This window comes from Pelobates fuscus, chromosome 1, assembly GCF_036172605.1.
Source record: "Pelobates fuscus isolate aPelFus1 chromosome 1, aPelFus1.pri, whole genome shotgun sequence".
NCBI classification, from domain to species: Eukaryota; Metazoa; Chordata; class Amphibia; order Anura; family Pelobatidae; genus Pelobates; species Pelobates fuscus.
Window position 1 is genome coordinate 402,832,916 of NC_086317.1, and position 16,303 is coordinate 402,849,218.

At 43.9% G+C, this 16,303-nt stretch overlaps 1 protein-coding gene across 1 annotated transcript in view; it reads right to left on the minus strand.

The window, feature by feature from the left end:
* Positions 1–16,303, minus strand: part of GALNT6 (polypeptide N-acetylgalactosaminyltransferase 6) — a 122,798-nt gene that overhangs the window by 79,499 nt on the left and 26,996 nt on the right. The window lies entirely within an intron of this gene.

Sequence of the window (16,303 nt, forward strand, 5' to 3'; positions counted from 1 at the left end):
TGCTGTTTAGTAGACATGCCTCAACTCAGAGCATAGGGATTAGGTGCAGAAGGGAGGTTATAACCTCCCGTATTTACTAATATTAGTTGGGTGAAAGACCAATTCTGGTCTTTCAGCTTTTTAGTAGATAGCTCCCTAACACTTGTGGGATTAAGGGGGTATCTACTAAACGGCCCACGAGATACAGCAGTGGCAAGCATAGGATTAGAATGTCATTCTATGAATGAGATTTTGAACAGAAATAATGAATGAATGTATTTTTTTAAATCAAAATAATGTCCGAATTTTGTCTGAAAATAAATTAGTCAATACACGAAACTTTTTCTAGTGCCCAAGTCTAGTTGTTACCAATAATATTATAAAATAAGACAAACTATTACACCAATTAATAGGGATAAGATGTTAATAAGAGCCCTGCTCAAATGAGCTTACAAACCTGAGGAGATACTAAGAACATGAGAGGGAGAACAATGTGAGGGGAATGAGATTACAAGGTATGAAGCCAGTATCTACAAAAACTAATAAAAGAACAAGAGTGAAAGAAAGGTAAAAGAAAGATATGGACTGTTGAGCCAATAATTATATTAGGAGAAATAGGATAGACAGCATGAAAACTAGATGTTTAAGCTCTTAAAGGGACACTGTAGTCACCAGAACAACCACAGCTTAATGCAGTTGTCCTGGTGAGTATGATTATTCCCTGCAGGCATTTTAATGCAAACATTGCATTTTCAGAGAAATTCTGAAAGTCTCTGGAGGTGCTTCCTGGATCAGTGCTGCATGGAGACGCTAAACTTTCCTCACAGAGATGCATTGATTCAGTGCATCTCTATGAGGAGGTGCTGATTGGCCAAGCCGGTGTTTGGCCTCACCCCCATCCCACCTCCTTGTCCATTAAAAAAATAAATAAAAGATTGACTTAAAATAGCGTAAATTCTGATGATGTCAGCAAGGAGGTGAATCAGGGGCAGGGCCAGCGCAGGCAGACCCGCTCGGTGCTGGAAATAAGGTAGGTTTTAATTCCTTTAAAGGGGGCTAAGGGAGGCAAGCCAATTAAATGGGGGTTTTAACACTATAGGGTCAGGCATACAGGTTTGTGTTATTGACCCTATAGTGTTCCGTTAAGGACCACAACTTTTTTAAGATGCAACGGGTTTGTGACGAAGGACCTTTTGGTGTTTTTTCCATCCATTTATTCCACCACAAATACCCCCTTTTTATGCTGTCATACATAATATATATTTTTAAAGGGTAAATAGGGCTTTCCTTTGATAGCCTGTATTTATACATAATGCAATCTTAAATAACACTTTTTTTCTCAGTTTTACATGCAATAATGTCTACACACCAAGTGCAAGAAAGCTAGCTCAAACTAGATTCACCAATTAATCCTGATTGTTAAATTGGCCCGAATATCTTGGTTTTCATTACATTTTTAGAAGTTATAAAACAAGGAGTGAATAACAGTCTTAAAGCTAACATTTAGCAAAATTTGGTATGCTGAGATTACAACTATAATAGTAGTCACAGAATCCAAAACCACCACACAAGTATATCTTTGTAGAAACAACATCCCTGAGGCTATATAATTAAGAGTATTTTTACATTTTTTATTTAATCCTTTAATCACAAAGAGTGATGTCGCGAACATAAAACTTTCGGTTCGCGAATGGTGAACGCGAACTTCCGCAAACGTTCGCGAAACGGCGAACCGGGCGAACCGCCATTGACTTCAATGGGCAGGCGAATTTTAAAACCCACAGGGACTCTTTCTGGCCACAATAGTGATGGAAAAGTTGTTTCAAGGGGACTAACATCTGGACTGTGGCATGCCAGAGGGGGATCCATGGCAAAACTCCCATGGAAAATTACACAGTTGATGCAGAGTCTGGTTTTAATCCATAAAGGGCATAAATCACCTAACATTCCTAAATCACAATGGATATGGATTGACACCTGACATTTGACATATTGACACCTTGACATATGGATTGACACCTGTCCTCAGAGACCCTGATACACACTGACACAGAGCAAAATAGGGACTGTTCCCCCTACATAGGGTCACTTGGAAGATATGGATTGACACCTGTCCTCAGGGACCCTGATACACACTGACACAGAGCAGAATATGGACTGTTCCCCCTACATAGGGTCACTTGGCAGATATGGATTGACACCTATCCTAATGATCCCTGATACACACTGACACAGAGCAGAATAGGGACTACTCCCCCTACATAGGGTCACTTGGCAAATATGGATTGACACCTGTCCTCAGAGACCCTGATACACACTGACACAGAGCAGAATAGAGACTGTTCCCCCTACATAGGGTCACTTGGCAGATATGGATTGACACCTGTCCTCAGAGACCCTGATACACACTGACACAGAGCAGAATAGGGACTGTTCCCCCTACATAGGGTCACTTGGCAGATATGGATTGACACCTATCCTAATCCCTGATACACACTGACACAGAGCAGAATAGGGACTGTGCCCCCTACATAGGGTCACTTGGCAGATATGGATTGACACCTATCCTAATGATCCCTGATACACACTGACACAGAGCAGAATGGGGACTGTTCCCCCTACATAGGGTCACTTGGCAGATATGGATTGACACCTGCCTCAGGGACCCTGAAACACACTGACACAGAGCAGAATAGGGACTGTTCCTCCTACATAGGGTCACTTGGCAGATATGGATTGACACCTGTCCTCAGGGACCCTGATACACACTGACACAGAGCAGAATAGGGACTGTTCCCCCTACATAGGGTCACTTGGCAGATATGGATTGACGCCTGTCCTCAGAGACCCTGATACACACTGACACAGAGCAGAATAGGGACTGTTCCCCCTACTTAGGGTCACTTGGCAGATATGGATTGACACCTGTCCTCAGGGACCCTGATACACACTGACACAGAGCAGAATAGGGACTGTTCCCCCTACATAGGGTCTCTTGGCAGATATGGATTGACACCTGTCCTCAGAGACCCTGATACACACTGACACAGAGCAGAATAGGGACTGTTCCCTCTACATAGGGTCACTTGGCAGATATGGATTGACACCTGTCCTCAGGGACCCTGATACACACTGACACAGAGCAGAATAGGGACTGTTCCTCCTACATAGGGTCACCATTTGTAGCCCAATGCAGCTCATCTCATCTGGCCTTTTTTAGTCGAATGTATCACCCACTGTCAGTCCCTTCGGGATCCATCCCTCATTCATCTTAATAAAGGTGAGGTAATCTAGACTTTTTTGACCTAGGCGACTTCTCTTCTCAGTGACAATACCTCCTGCTGCACTGAAGGTCCTTTCTGACAGGACACTTGAAGCGGGGCAGGCCAGAAGTTCTATTGCAAATTGGGATAGCTCAGGCCACAGGTCAAGCCTGCACACCCAGTAGTCAAGGGGTTCATCGCTCCTCAGAGTGTCGATATCTGCAGTTAAGGCGAGGTAGTCTGCTGCCTGTCGGTCGAGTCGTTCTCTGAGGGTGGATCCCGAAAAAGAGAAGTAATAAAGATCTATCGAATAAAACGAGAAAAAAAATCTATGGAACGCCATTGGAACGCACGACACACGCACGCAGCGGAACGTGATGACGTCATATACCCGGAACCAGGAAGTGATCGCATTCCGATTGCTAACAGCTGAACTTCATCGGTGGAACCTATGAATGAACGTTACTTATTGATTGTGGGGTGTATTTAAGAGGGAGGGAGAGGGAATGTTTTTTATTCATTGTTAAACCTGTCACACTGCTGCAAGGTCCCTGAGGAAGTCCCTGAAGTGGGAAGAAACGCGTTGGACACATTGTGGGCAGTTTTTATCCTATGCTGATTGATTCTTACCTATGTGTAAGTCATAAATACTTTTTGTACTTTGCACAAGCCTTTCTACTTTTTCATTCTGGATGTCTTTTCTTCTTGTATTTTTCTCCACTAATGAGATTGAATAATTTTGAAATCAGAGAAATACCTGAGAACAACAAGGAGTTGTGATACGCCCTGTTTTTACAGAAAAAGTGTGAGTGATCCATTTGGCACATATCACTATTATACATATATCAAACAGAGTTGCACTGTGTTACTTTTTATTTCCCTATATTTGGATTGACCCATATTTATGTTTCATGTTTATATGGAAGATCTGAGGATATCTTCGGGTTAAAATCTACTATTTAGAGGAAAGTCTTTTTATTAATTTACAACACCTGGTGTTATGTCACATTAGTGAAATTGTATTATCACAAAGCTATACAGTGAAAGGGTTTTGTATTTTGTTCTACATCGGCATTACGGCAACCAGGTCTATAGGTAATAACGTATTGGAAGCGCGAAAGAAATATAGACCATCTAGCCTGCCGGGCGGACAACCTTCTAGCATCAGCTATATAGGAGAGGTTCTTATGATCTGTTATAACCATAATTTTGTGTCTAGAACCCTCTAATAAGTACCTCCATTCCTTAAAAGCTAACACAATAGCTAATAGTTCCCTGTTCCCAACATCATAATTCTTTTCTGGATCAGACAACCTTTTGGAAAAGTAACAACAGGGATGGAGGGGTTCGTCATACGATAACCTCTGTGACAGTACTGCTCCCACACCCGATTCACAAGCGTCGACTTCCATAAAAAAGGGAAGAGAATGATTAGGGTGGTGTAGCACTGGAGCAGAGGCAATTGCCTTCTTGAGAGTTTTGAAGGCCTTAAGGGCTTCAGGAGTCCAAACCCTAGAGTGTAGACCTTTTTTTAGTCAGCTTCATTATAGGGGAGATAAGTGGTGAAAAGTTTTTTATAAATTTCCTATAATAGTTAGCAAATCCTATAAAACGCTGGATAGCCTTAAGTCCTTGGGGAAGTGGCCAAGACAGTATGGCTTCCAATTTAGCCGGATCCATACTGAAACCCTGTTCATAAATTATATATCCTAGGAATTGCACAGAGGTCTGATCGAACAAACATTTTTCTAACTTACAATAAAGTCCGTTCTGTAATAACTTTTTAAGCACCATCCTAACAAGATTATGATGTGACTTCAAATCAGGAGAATATACAAGTATGTCGTTAAGGTACACCACAACACAGACATGCAATAGATCCCTAAGGACATCATTTATGAGGTCCTGAAACACAGCAGGAGCATTACACAGTCCAAAAGGCATGACCAGATATTCATAATGCCCACTACGCGTATTGAACAATGTCTTCCACTCGTCATTCTCCTTTATACGGACAAGGTTATAAGCCCCCCTGAGGTCTAATTTAGTGAAGTACTTAGAACCTTTAACACGATCAAACAACTCAGTGATGAGGGGGATAGGGTAGGCGTTTTTAATCGTTATATTGTTCAGACCCCTGTAGTCTATACATAGCCTTTGGTCACCCTCCTTTTTGGCAACGCAAAAGAAACCAGCCCCAGCAGGAGAGGAGGACCTTCTGATAAAACCTTTACTTAAGGCATCCTGTATGTACTCCTCCATGACCTGGTTCTCTTTTTCGGAAAGAGGATATACCTTACCCCTAGGCGGCATAGTACCAGGTAAGAGGTTTATGGCACAATCATATTCAAGGTGCAGGGGCACCGTGCCTCCATTTTTTCAAAAACCTTTGCTAGGTCTGCATACACAGGAGGGACAGAAACAGAAAGTGGTTTGGCTGTGGGCACATTAATCAAGCTAACAGGACAAACACGGGTCATACAATCTCTTTGACAAGATTTCCCCCAGGAGAGAATCTCCAAACAACCCCAATCAATCATTGGGTTGTGTTTAACCAACCAGGGAAAGCCCAAAACAATAGAGGCTGTAGGAGAGTCGATTATTTGAAAGGACAATCTTTCCTTGTGCAAGGCACCCACAGACATAACCAGTTCTTGGGTCTCATGAGTCACCAGAGGTTTCTCCAGTGGTCTACCATCTATGGCCTCCACGGCCAAGGGAGTAACCTTTTGGATCAGAGTCAAAGATGCGGTTTTAGCAAAACTCTCATCCATAAGATTGTCAGCAGCCCCTGAATCTATCAAGGCTTTGGTAATCACAGAAGTATTTCTAACAAAAAGGGTAACCGTAATAAACGGTCTAGCAATGGGGACGTGAGGGGAAAATGACATAACACCCGAGGCCGACCCCTCTATAGGCCTTAGATGCTGAAGTTTCCCTACAATTCAGGGCAGGTTCTTAGAAGATGTCCCCTTTTCCCACAGTAAAGGCATAACCCTTCCCTTCTTCGATATGATTTCTCAACCTCAGTTAACCCAGTAGCACCCAATTGCATGGGTTCAGGGGGAGGTTGGCTAGAAGGGGGTAATGCTAGGGGGTAATGCTAGTGGCGCAGTATTGGGTAAAGCAGGTAACATCTGTGTATACATACGCCTCTGACTACGTCTCTCTCTAATACGATTATCAATACGGATGATATAATCAATAAGATCATCCAGAAGGACAGGCAATTCCCTGGACACTATTGTAAGTGGCCAAACCGTCCTGAAAGGCCATTACGGGAGCGTCATTATTCCAAACCACTTCAGCTGCTAAAGTGCGGAATTCAATAGTGTAATCCGCTAACGATCTGTTCCCTTGTCGAACCCTAAGCAGAGCTTTGCCAGCAGAACCTGTCAGGGCTCCGCGGGCAGCGGTGAGGGGAGGCTGCAATCCTCTCGCAGCACTCACCCTCGGTCCGTCGCCGCCCGCGGTCCCCTCTCCCCTTACCGGTCAGCGAGCGGCGTCCTCTCCTATTGACACGCCGCTCGCGTCCTCCTCTCCTCCTCCCAGTGGCAGCATGTCTAACGCTGCACGCTGGGAGCCGGCACTGTTATCAGAACGCCGGGGTCACTCACGTGACCTGGCGTTAAAGCTACAGCGCAACAATCACAGTGGGGGGTATAGATATCCCCTACGTGTGATTGTTAATTCTGATTGGAAGTTATCCAATCAGAATTAAGATAAGGTTATAAATACTTACCTTTTCTGTCTCTCAGTGCCCTGTTGTGGTCTTTGCTTCATAGTATTGATACTGAACTTGTGTTTCTGGTTACATACTCTCTGGCTTGTTAAACTGACTTTGTGTTTTTCTTCTACCCTTTGACCTCGGCTTGTTTCTCGTTATTCTGTCTTCTGGTTCCCCTTACTCGGCTTGTCTCCTGACTATTCTGTGTGTGCTTAGCCCGGCCACTCTAAGGTCCGGTACTGCACCTTTTCTGTGTGTGTGTGTGTGTGTTAGCGTGTTGGGTTCCCCGAATCGTGACATTAGCAACCCTACCGGGTAGATCGATTTAAAGGCTGTCAAAAAACTCAGCAAAGGATGTAGGGGACGTATTTTCCCATATGGGATTAGCCCATGCTAAAGCTTTCCCGGAAAGATGGTTAATAAGGAAAGCAATCCATAGAGTGGCCGGGCTAAGCACACAAAGAATAGTCAGGAGACAAGCCGAGTAAGGGGAACCAGAAGACAGAATAACGAGAAACAAGCCGAGGTCAAAGGGTAGGAGAAAGTCACAAAGTCAGATAAACAAGCCAGAGAGTACGTAACCAGAAACACAAGTTCAGTAGCAATACTAGCAAGCAAAGACCACAACAGGGCAGAGAGGAACAGGAAAGGTAAGTAGGTTAATTCAGATTGGATAATTTCCAATCAGAATTAACAATCACACGTGGGTAGACCTCCCACTGTGATTGAGGCACTGTGCCTTTAACGCCGGGTCAGGTGGCTGACCCCGGCGTTTATTAAAATGGGCGGTCTCCCAGCGTGCAGCGTCATGCATGCTGCCGCTGGGGGACGTGGAGGAAGACGCGGGCGGCATCCGTGTCTGGGAGGATGCCGAGCGCACTCCAGGAAGAGGACCACGGACGGCTGGAGGGTGAGTGCCGCGAGCGGACTGCAGCCTCCCTTCGCAGCCGCCCGCGGGATCCTGACAATATGGCCATGTACATATTAAAACATTAAGGATCAAACAGTGAAACATAATAATGACAATCCCAGTCCCTCTGGACTGTAACCCAACCTTTTACCAGGTTGTAACAACCCCACCTTACACTAGGTGGTTCCAACCCTTCACCGGCTGCTCATAATTTTCCCAACCCTTTTCTTCCCGGGTGGTCCATAGCCCTTCACTGGCTGTCAATAATAACCCAACCTTCTTGCTCAGGTGGTCGCTAGCCCTTCACCGGCTATCAGGAATAACCCAACCCTCTTGCTCAGGTGGTCCCCAGCGCTGCTATCAATACCCCAACCCTCTAACTCGGGTGGTCCCCAGCCCTTTACCGGCTGTAGCGTCCCCTGCCCGCTAGGCAGTCAAGCTAAAATTATTAAGAGGTAAAATACATACATCGGCCGTCTCACACACACATACAAACACTCAGGAGGCAGATAGACAATCGACAGGTTCGTTTAAAGAGGCACCGGATAAGAATTTACCTTGTAGCCTTCTGGAAGCCGGAAGTGGACACGGAGACAGACCGACACAAAACAGGAGAATACAGGCAACGGCTGTATTTGGAGGTGATCAGGCTCCGGTTGTCCCACTTTCCGGAGGTCCGCTCCGGTCCGTTGGTTTCCGGCCCTCCGAACCGGCCCATCCGGGGCTACGTTGGGCGCCAAATGAAGTGGAAATCAATCAATAAATTTATTATTTTGGGTATCTGCCCTTGGCAAAATTAAAGAAAAAGTGCGTGCACGCTCCCTGAAGTAATTCACACCGGACACAAGTTTCAGGTTAATGAAAAACTTGAGGAATGTAAGCATAAGCATTGTCAGAGATAGCATTGATTTATACATCAATAATTGGTTAGGGGTTAAGTGGTTGATTCATTGCTCGTCCTACCGGATGTGATGTCACTGGCATCTTGCGGGTCTCCCCCAAATTCCAGCGCCATCTTGTTAGTGAGCATTTTATTCGATGACTAAGGGAAACTCCCTGGCCCAACGGCCATTTTAGGTAAACTAAGTAAATCATATTATGAAGTTATAAATGCTGATTCAAGAACTATATAAAGTAAATAGACATTTTACTAACTAGAGAAATTAGAGTAATATTTCATGTCCACAACAACTCCACTTTTAAATGTGTAAATCAGAGCTTCAAGCATGGAAACAAATCCCCACATCTCTTGGTTAGACAAAATTAACTTGATGACGTTGCTTCCTTGTATCTTATATATTTTTAGGTTTCTTCCCATAATAATTACTTTGTCCTTTTGCAAATCATTACATGCAGGGCCGATCCAGGGCGGGTGCACTGCACCAAGGCGCCAGGAGGTGGGGGGCACCACGCAGAGCAGGCTAATGGCGTGTCACAGGGAGCCCAGCAGGTGGCCAGCTGGCCACTTAAGGCACACCCGGAGCAGTGCTTAGTTAGTAAGGCAGAGTAGACACCTGCTTATCCCAGATGGCAGGTGCCAACTCTGCAGAACTATAGTGGAACAGATTGAGGAAGAAGGGAGTGCGCCAACTGTGGTGAGCCGGAATATGACATAATTATGTCCCTGCATCACTAAACAGTGCGAAGGAGTAGAGAGAAGCAGGAAGAGCATGAAAGATACTGGACCCGGGAGAGGACCCAGAAGACTCCTAAAAGTAGTAATAAGCAATAAAAGCTGGTATCGGTCAGTGAGTAGTTATCTGTCAGTGAATGTGTCTCTGCCTGTCTGTGAATGTGTCTGTCTGCCATGATTTGTGTGTGTCATTGAGAGTGAGTGCCAGTGTGTCTGTCAGCATGGCCAGCCTTTGAGGTGTACAAGCTGTGCTGTCATGCAGGGCGCCATAACAACAGAGGCACCCAGTGACCAACACACCTTGCAAGTTGGGGACACCAGCGTAATAAATGTAAACGATTCACTGGTGGGCACCAGTAGTTGGTGCAGTCAGCTAGTGAGTCACAACTGGCACTCAGTTAGAGAGTCAGAGCACAGGCTCAAAGGTTCTCAGCCTGCACTCAGACAACATTGAAAGCCGGAGCCGCATATGAGGTATTATGATCTGAAACAACAGGAGGTGTGCTTCCTGCTATTCACCACCGGACTGCCAGGGAACTGATATAGGATGGCACTGGACCACCAGGGTCATTTGAGGGGGCAGTTGTGACAAAACACTAGAATGAGGGGGCACTGCAGGGAAGAGTGTGTGAGGATCTGACTCTGCTGGGTTTGAACCCTGGTTTCCATGCTGCTGATCCTCTTCCTTGCCAGTTCACCAGCCTGCCTTTTGCAGATCTGATAACCTTGACTCTACAAGCACTAATATTAGTGCCAACTCTCTTCAGCTTTGTCTGGTCAGGTGTCTGGTTCTTGACCTATATAAGCCACTTCCTGTCTCTGTACCTTTGCTGATCTTGCTGCTGGACTCCAAACCTTTGTAAAATCAATATCATTACAGATTGTCGCAGCTTGGAACACTGTAGGACTCAGGAGAGTTAGTGGCTGCTTTAGAATGCAGCCTTGAAAAGCTCCCAACCTTAGAAACTCCCCCAGTATGTGGCTGGCAAAGGAGCTGCTGAGTGTAGGTGGTGTTACACCAGCAATACTCTGCTGAGTAACTACCTACCTACCCTGTCACATAACCACACCTGAACACCAATTCAATTAACCTACCCATCAACCTGCTATACATATGCAGTCGGTGTGTGACTCTGTACCTGCTATTGTTTTCCTATGTATCTATGTGACTGTGTGTGATTTTATGCCTAAGTATGTGACTGAGTGTGTTGTGTGTCTATGTATGGGACTTTGTCTGTCTTTGTATTGATTATGGGCAATGATAAATGTTCTATTATTGTGTTCCCATTCATGCACAATAACTTATGATACCTATAGGGGGTGTAGTGAGCTATGTGACATTAAGAACAAGAAGATGGCTGCTGCATATTTAATGAGACATGTGCTTTAGGGAGGAAGTGACCTATAGGTGGCCTAGTGAGCACTGTGACGTCGAGTGAATAAAGATGGCTGCCGCATAGTCAATGAGACATGTGCTTTAGGAAGGAAATGAGAATCTTTGAGTCACTTCCTTTCACAAATGACCACATGTAGTATCCATCTCCTAGAGATGACCATTGGGTATTGGTTATGTTACCTCTGTGGGTGGATACTAGATGGGAGGTTATTTAAGGTGTTACCAGTATCTAGAGAGAGTTTTCATGACTGGGTCAGAAGAAGCCAGGTGTCTTTAGACATCATTTAACATGTGGCAAGGAACTCACCTCATTGTTCTCTGTGTTACGCTGATTCAATTATCCTGTGTAAGCTTCTGAATCTCCATGAATAGAGCTAAGTAGAGCAGGACAAACCCAAGTGAAGGCTACCCCTTGGACTAGTGCTGAAGACTCCTCGAAAAGGAGGGGAGAGATTACATATATCTATATTATAAAGCAACTATGTTGGTGTCAGCAATTGTGCTACATGCTCCTGCAGGCACCTTTCAGTGGCTGGACAAGAAGCAGAAACAATTCCCAAAAAACACTTTGCTAAAATACCTGTGGACCCCTAGAACATTACACAAAATAAAACACATATCTTTGTATCCCATGACAGAAGTGACTATCTAAATGTGGGACCAATTCATGTCCACTGTCCTCCATAGGCTATCAATCACAATTCCACCCTAGTGCCCCACTGATCTCCCTACAAACCATTTCACAGTGGATCTTCTTTTCTAAGTGTTCTGATGCTGGAGTTATTTACATTTATAGAACTTCTGCCAGACAAACCATTTGTCTTTCAAAAACAATGGGAGATAGTCTCTTTCCAAACTAACCAAGTGTTATTCTCATACTGAAGCCCACAAGAAACTAATATTCCGGGGGAATTTCACACCTAGTAGACTCCATAAAATACACTGAACAAAATTATAAACGCAGCACTTTTGTTTTTGTGTTGAAATTTGTACATACAGTGGGAGAAGAATAAAGGTTAGCAGCTCTAAAACACCTAATATGTAGCATCCCCTACACCACCATAAAAACATAAGAATACATACAAAGCAATAGGTGGAACCGCTTGAATCTTGGATAATCTGAAAAATACAATAGTATATACAGAATAGCTTAGTATGTCTATTCAATAATATATAATGAATAAAGTAAATGGTAGTTTCACTCACAAAGTTGGAGTCATACCATCATATGACTCTTTTAGTATGCTCATTTGGACCATTCAGGGGTTGTCCAGACCCTTGTACAGTCAAGATCTTGGTTTTCCTCTTAATGCTCTTATTTGGTACTCCAAAATAAAGCTGTAGGATATCCAGATATTCCTTTAAAAATGGTTTATTCAAAAAAATATAAAATTCCTTATACCAGAAACAACTGGTCAAACATACATTGAACAGACAACTAATCAAATAAAAGTCTCTAAAAGAATGTCCTTAGTTAGTGTCCAAAACGCGTTTCGCCTATTGCTTAGGCTTCCTCAGTTGGATAAACTTCACTCCAGTTTGTTTTCTTCTTTTAAGCTTCCCGCCTGACTTTTTTCTCCAATAGGGCATTTACTTCTGGTATTTTCGTATATTTAAACGCAACGTGCGTTCCAGACGTAAGAAATTACTTCCGGGTTCCATCATTATCGAGCGCACGCGCGTCCCACATACCGGCGTCTACTTCCGTGTTCCGCCGAAGTGGAACGCACGTGCGCTTCAACCACGATCTGCCACCTACGTCGTCTTCGATTTCCTATATCTGAACGCATGCGCGTTCCAAATCTGTAGGGTAGCCAATGGGCTTTTATCTCTGTGGAACGCACATGCGTTCCAAAAGTCTTCCGAAGAGATACAATAAAGTGCATAAATTATACAAAAATGGATATCATTAAATATACTGATTGGTTAAAAAATAGCTTAAAAATTAGACATATTTCTAAAATACAAGCCAGTTTCTGGTAAATGTAAAAGACAAAATAAAGTCATGAGGCATAGATGGTCTAAAAAGAAAATAACTTTGATAAAATATAGATATTTTAAACTTAAATAAAAGACCTTTCCAAATATGTTAAAATAGCATATTTAAAATCATTTTGTGTATTAGTGAGAAGACTTCTGCTAAAACAGATATTTAAAAAATCGCTCTGGGCATAGGTTAAAAAAATATTTCATGGGGGGCGTGGCCTGGCAGCTCATGGAGTCGGACGTGTGAGTTGTTGGCTCCTCCGAGGGTATAACGGAACGCAGCGAATAGCAGAAAATCCACTGACCTACCCGTGGAAAAAAACACTCCTGGGGTTAGCCCGAAGCAACCATGTCTCACCGGGGGCAAAAAAGAATGAAAACGAAGCAGTCAGAACTGCAGATCTCCTCCTTAACGCCACCTCGAAACCGCTCACAAAATGGCGCCGAAGGTCCCACATCCCCTGCAGCAAGCTCTGATAGAAGCGATATCACGTCCTTCTCAAATTTAAACAGGGCTCCAGCTTCAGAAGACGCCATGCAAAGGATGTTACACAACTTACAAACCACTCTGCAAGCTGAATTTGCCAAACTGGCAAAAGATGTACGAGCAGACATAAAAGAAATCGGAGAACGCACGGCTGCGCTGGAAGATAAGGCCGAGGAAATCATTGAGGCCCACAACAACTTAACGGAGGTATTTGACTCACTAGACTCCCGACTGCACGCGTTAACTGCTAAGGTGGCAGACCATGAGGACCGCGACAGACGGAATAATATCCGCCTCAGGGGTATAGCAGAGGAAATTAAACCCTCGGAACTGCACGACTACGCTGTGGGTCTGTTTAAAGCCTTATGTCCAGGCCTCACTGAGACTGATCTCCGCCTTGACCGCATACATCGTTTACCGAGGCCTAGATTCCTAGACGCAGCCGCCCCAAGAGATGTACTCACACGAGTTCATTATTTCACTTCAAAAGAAACCATTATGCGAGCAGCACACAATACAAATAACATACCACCCGAATATGATGGAGTCAAGCTATTCATTGACTTATCTGCAGCAACTTTAGCAAAGCGTAAAGAATTGAGACCGCTGACGCAAGCTTTACAAAATGCTGATATTCTATATAAATGGGGATACCCGACACGCATAATTGTGAAGAAAAATGGTACGGAGCACCACATAAATAATTTGAACGACGGGATCAAGCTTCTCTCAGACTGGAATATACAAGTTCACCAACAAGGCGCGACGGAGGGAACGAAATACCCCGCAAAGTCACCTAGGAAGCTCATGAAGGACTGGATCACCGCAGCAAAAGACAAAAACTGATACCGAACTTCTAGCTATTTAGAGACTTTTTGATCAACCTACAACGTTCCATCTACAGGACAAGTGAGATTAGTTATTTTACATGGTATGACTTTATATGATGTTATCACAGGGCTAATGCGGGCCTAGCATTTTATTAAGGTCGAGACCCAATGTAAATTACTTACTTATTGTCTGGTAGTTATCCCCCCCTAAAAGTTAATGGTTATTATGAGACCTCAATTTTTGTGTATAATCACACAGCCTCCCCATGAAACGTTTCATTTTTTTTTTTTTTGTTTGCCTAGAAACGGGTAGCCTAGTGGCTACCACCTCAGTTACCCTCCCCCCATGGTTTTTGGCTTCATGGAGCCACCACAAATCTGGTTATTGTCAGATACTCGCTATCTGACCGACACCCTGTACATAGTTCCCCTCTGGTTTCCCTCCCATCCCCTGCCCTCTTGTGTACCAAATTACCCACAAACTCTCCTGTTTCACATAATTGAACACTCCAACCTGACTTTCACTCCTGATAGATGGCATATAAGGGTAGACTCCCTCTATCACGGTTCTGAACATGCCACAGGGACAAAACGCATCACAGAAAAGCAATCGCACCCAATGCCATGCCATGGCCTTGACTATTATATCACTTAATGCAAAAGGGTTAAATTCCCCGCATAAGCGAAGGCTGGCCCTTGGCGAAGCCAAAAAAATGAAAGCCACTGTGGCCTTCTTTCAAGAAACCCACTTTTTAAAATCCAAGCTGCCCAAATTTACATCCAAACAATTCCCTATAGGCTACCACTCTGGGTACAGTAAGAAGAAAAGAGGAGTTTCTATATTGATTAATAAAGACGTGCCCTTTTCACTGCAGAAGAAAATCGGAGATAGAGAAGGACGTTTCCTCATAATTCAGTGCACACTTAATAACGAACCATACACCCTCATTAACATATACGGACCACACGAGAATAAAGCCACATACTTAGATAAAATACTAAACCTAGCCAAGTTACATACTCTTGGCAATGTAGTGATAGGAGGTGACACCAACTTTATTTTAGATGACCAACTGGACACATCCTCCTCCTCAAGTGTATCACAGGCCACAACCAAAGAACGTGCAAACACTACAAAAGCTATCCAACAATGCCTCCACAACACTTCTTTTTTAGATGCATGGCGGATACTGCACCCCTCAGAGAAAGATTTCACCTTTCACTCCCAGGCACACAACTCCTACTCCCGTATAGACAGATTCTTGATTCACTCATCCTTGGTACCCAAAATCCAATCTGCCAAAATAGGTTTAATAACATGGTCAGACCATGCACCTATCTCTTTAACGCTAAATACACAGTACCCCACAAAAGGCAGGGGTTCCTGGAGACTGAATGACTCTCTGTTACATGACCCTGACTTTACCACGCAAATAAAGACCGAACTCGCAGACTACTTTCAGAGGAACACTGTAGAACACACCTCGGCAGCAACGATATGGCAAGCCCATAAGGCTGTCATCAGGGGAGTATTCATCAAACAAGCCAGTTTCGCTAAAAAGTCGAGACTTCGCACTTATAACAACCTAATCCAACAGATAATCACACACACTCATACGAACAAGCTCCATCCAACGGCACACAACTCTGCACAACTGTCCAAAGCACAAGCACAACTAAAAGAAATGGAACTGGACAAAACGAATCATATACTGCATACTTACAACTACAAATTCTTTGCCCAAGGGAACAAAGCAGGTTCCCTCTTAGCTTCCAAGCTCAAAGCTCGAATGGCCAACTCACGGGTAGCATATATTGTCTCCCCCGAAAAAAAGAAACTTATGCACCCTCAAGACATTGTGGAGGAATTTGCGAAATATTACAGCTCGCTCTATAATCTAAAAAATGATCCCGCCACACACACTCCATCTGCAGACCATATTGCTCAATTCTTAGATAAGGTCAACCTACCCACCCTAACGCAGGAAGAAATAGTTATGATAACACAACCATTCACGGAAGAAGAGGTAGCACAAACAATACGCAGATTGCCCAAACATAAATCACCAGGACCAGACGGTTTCACAAACCT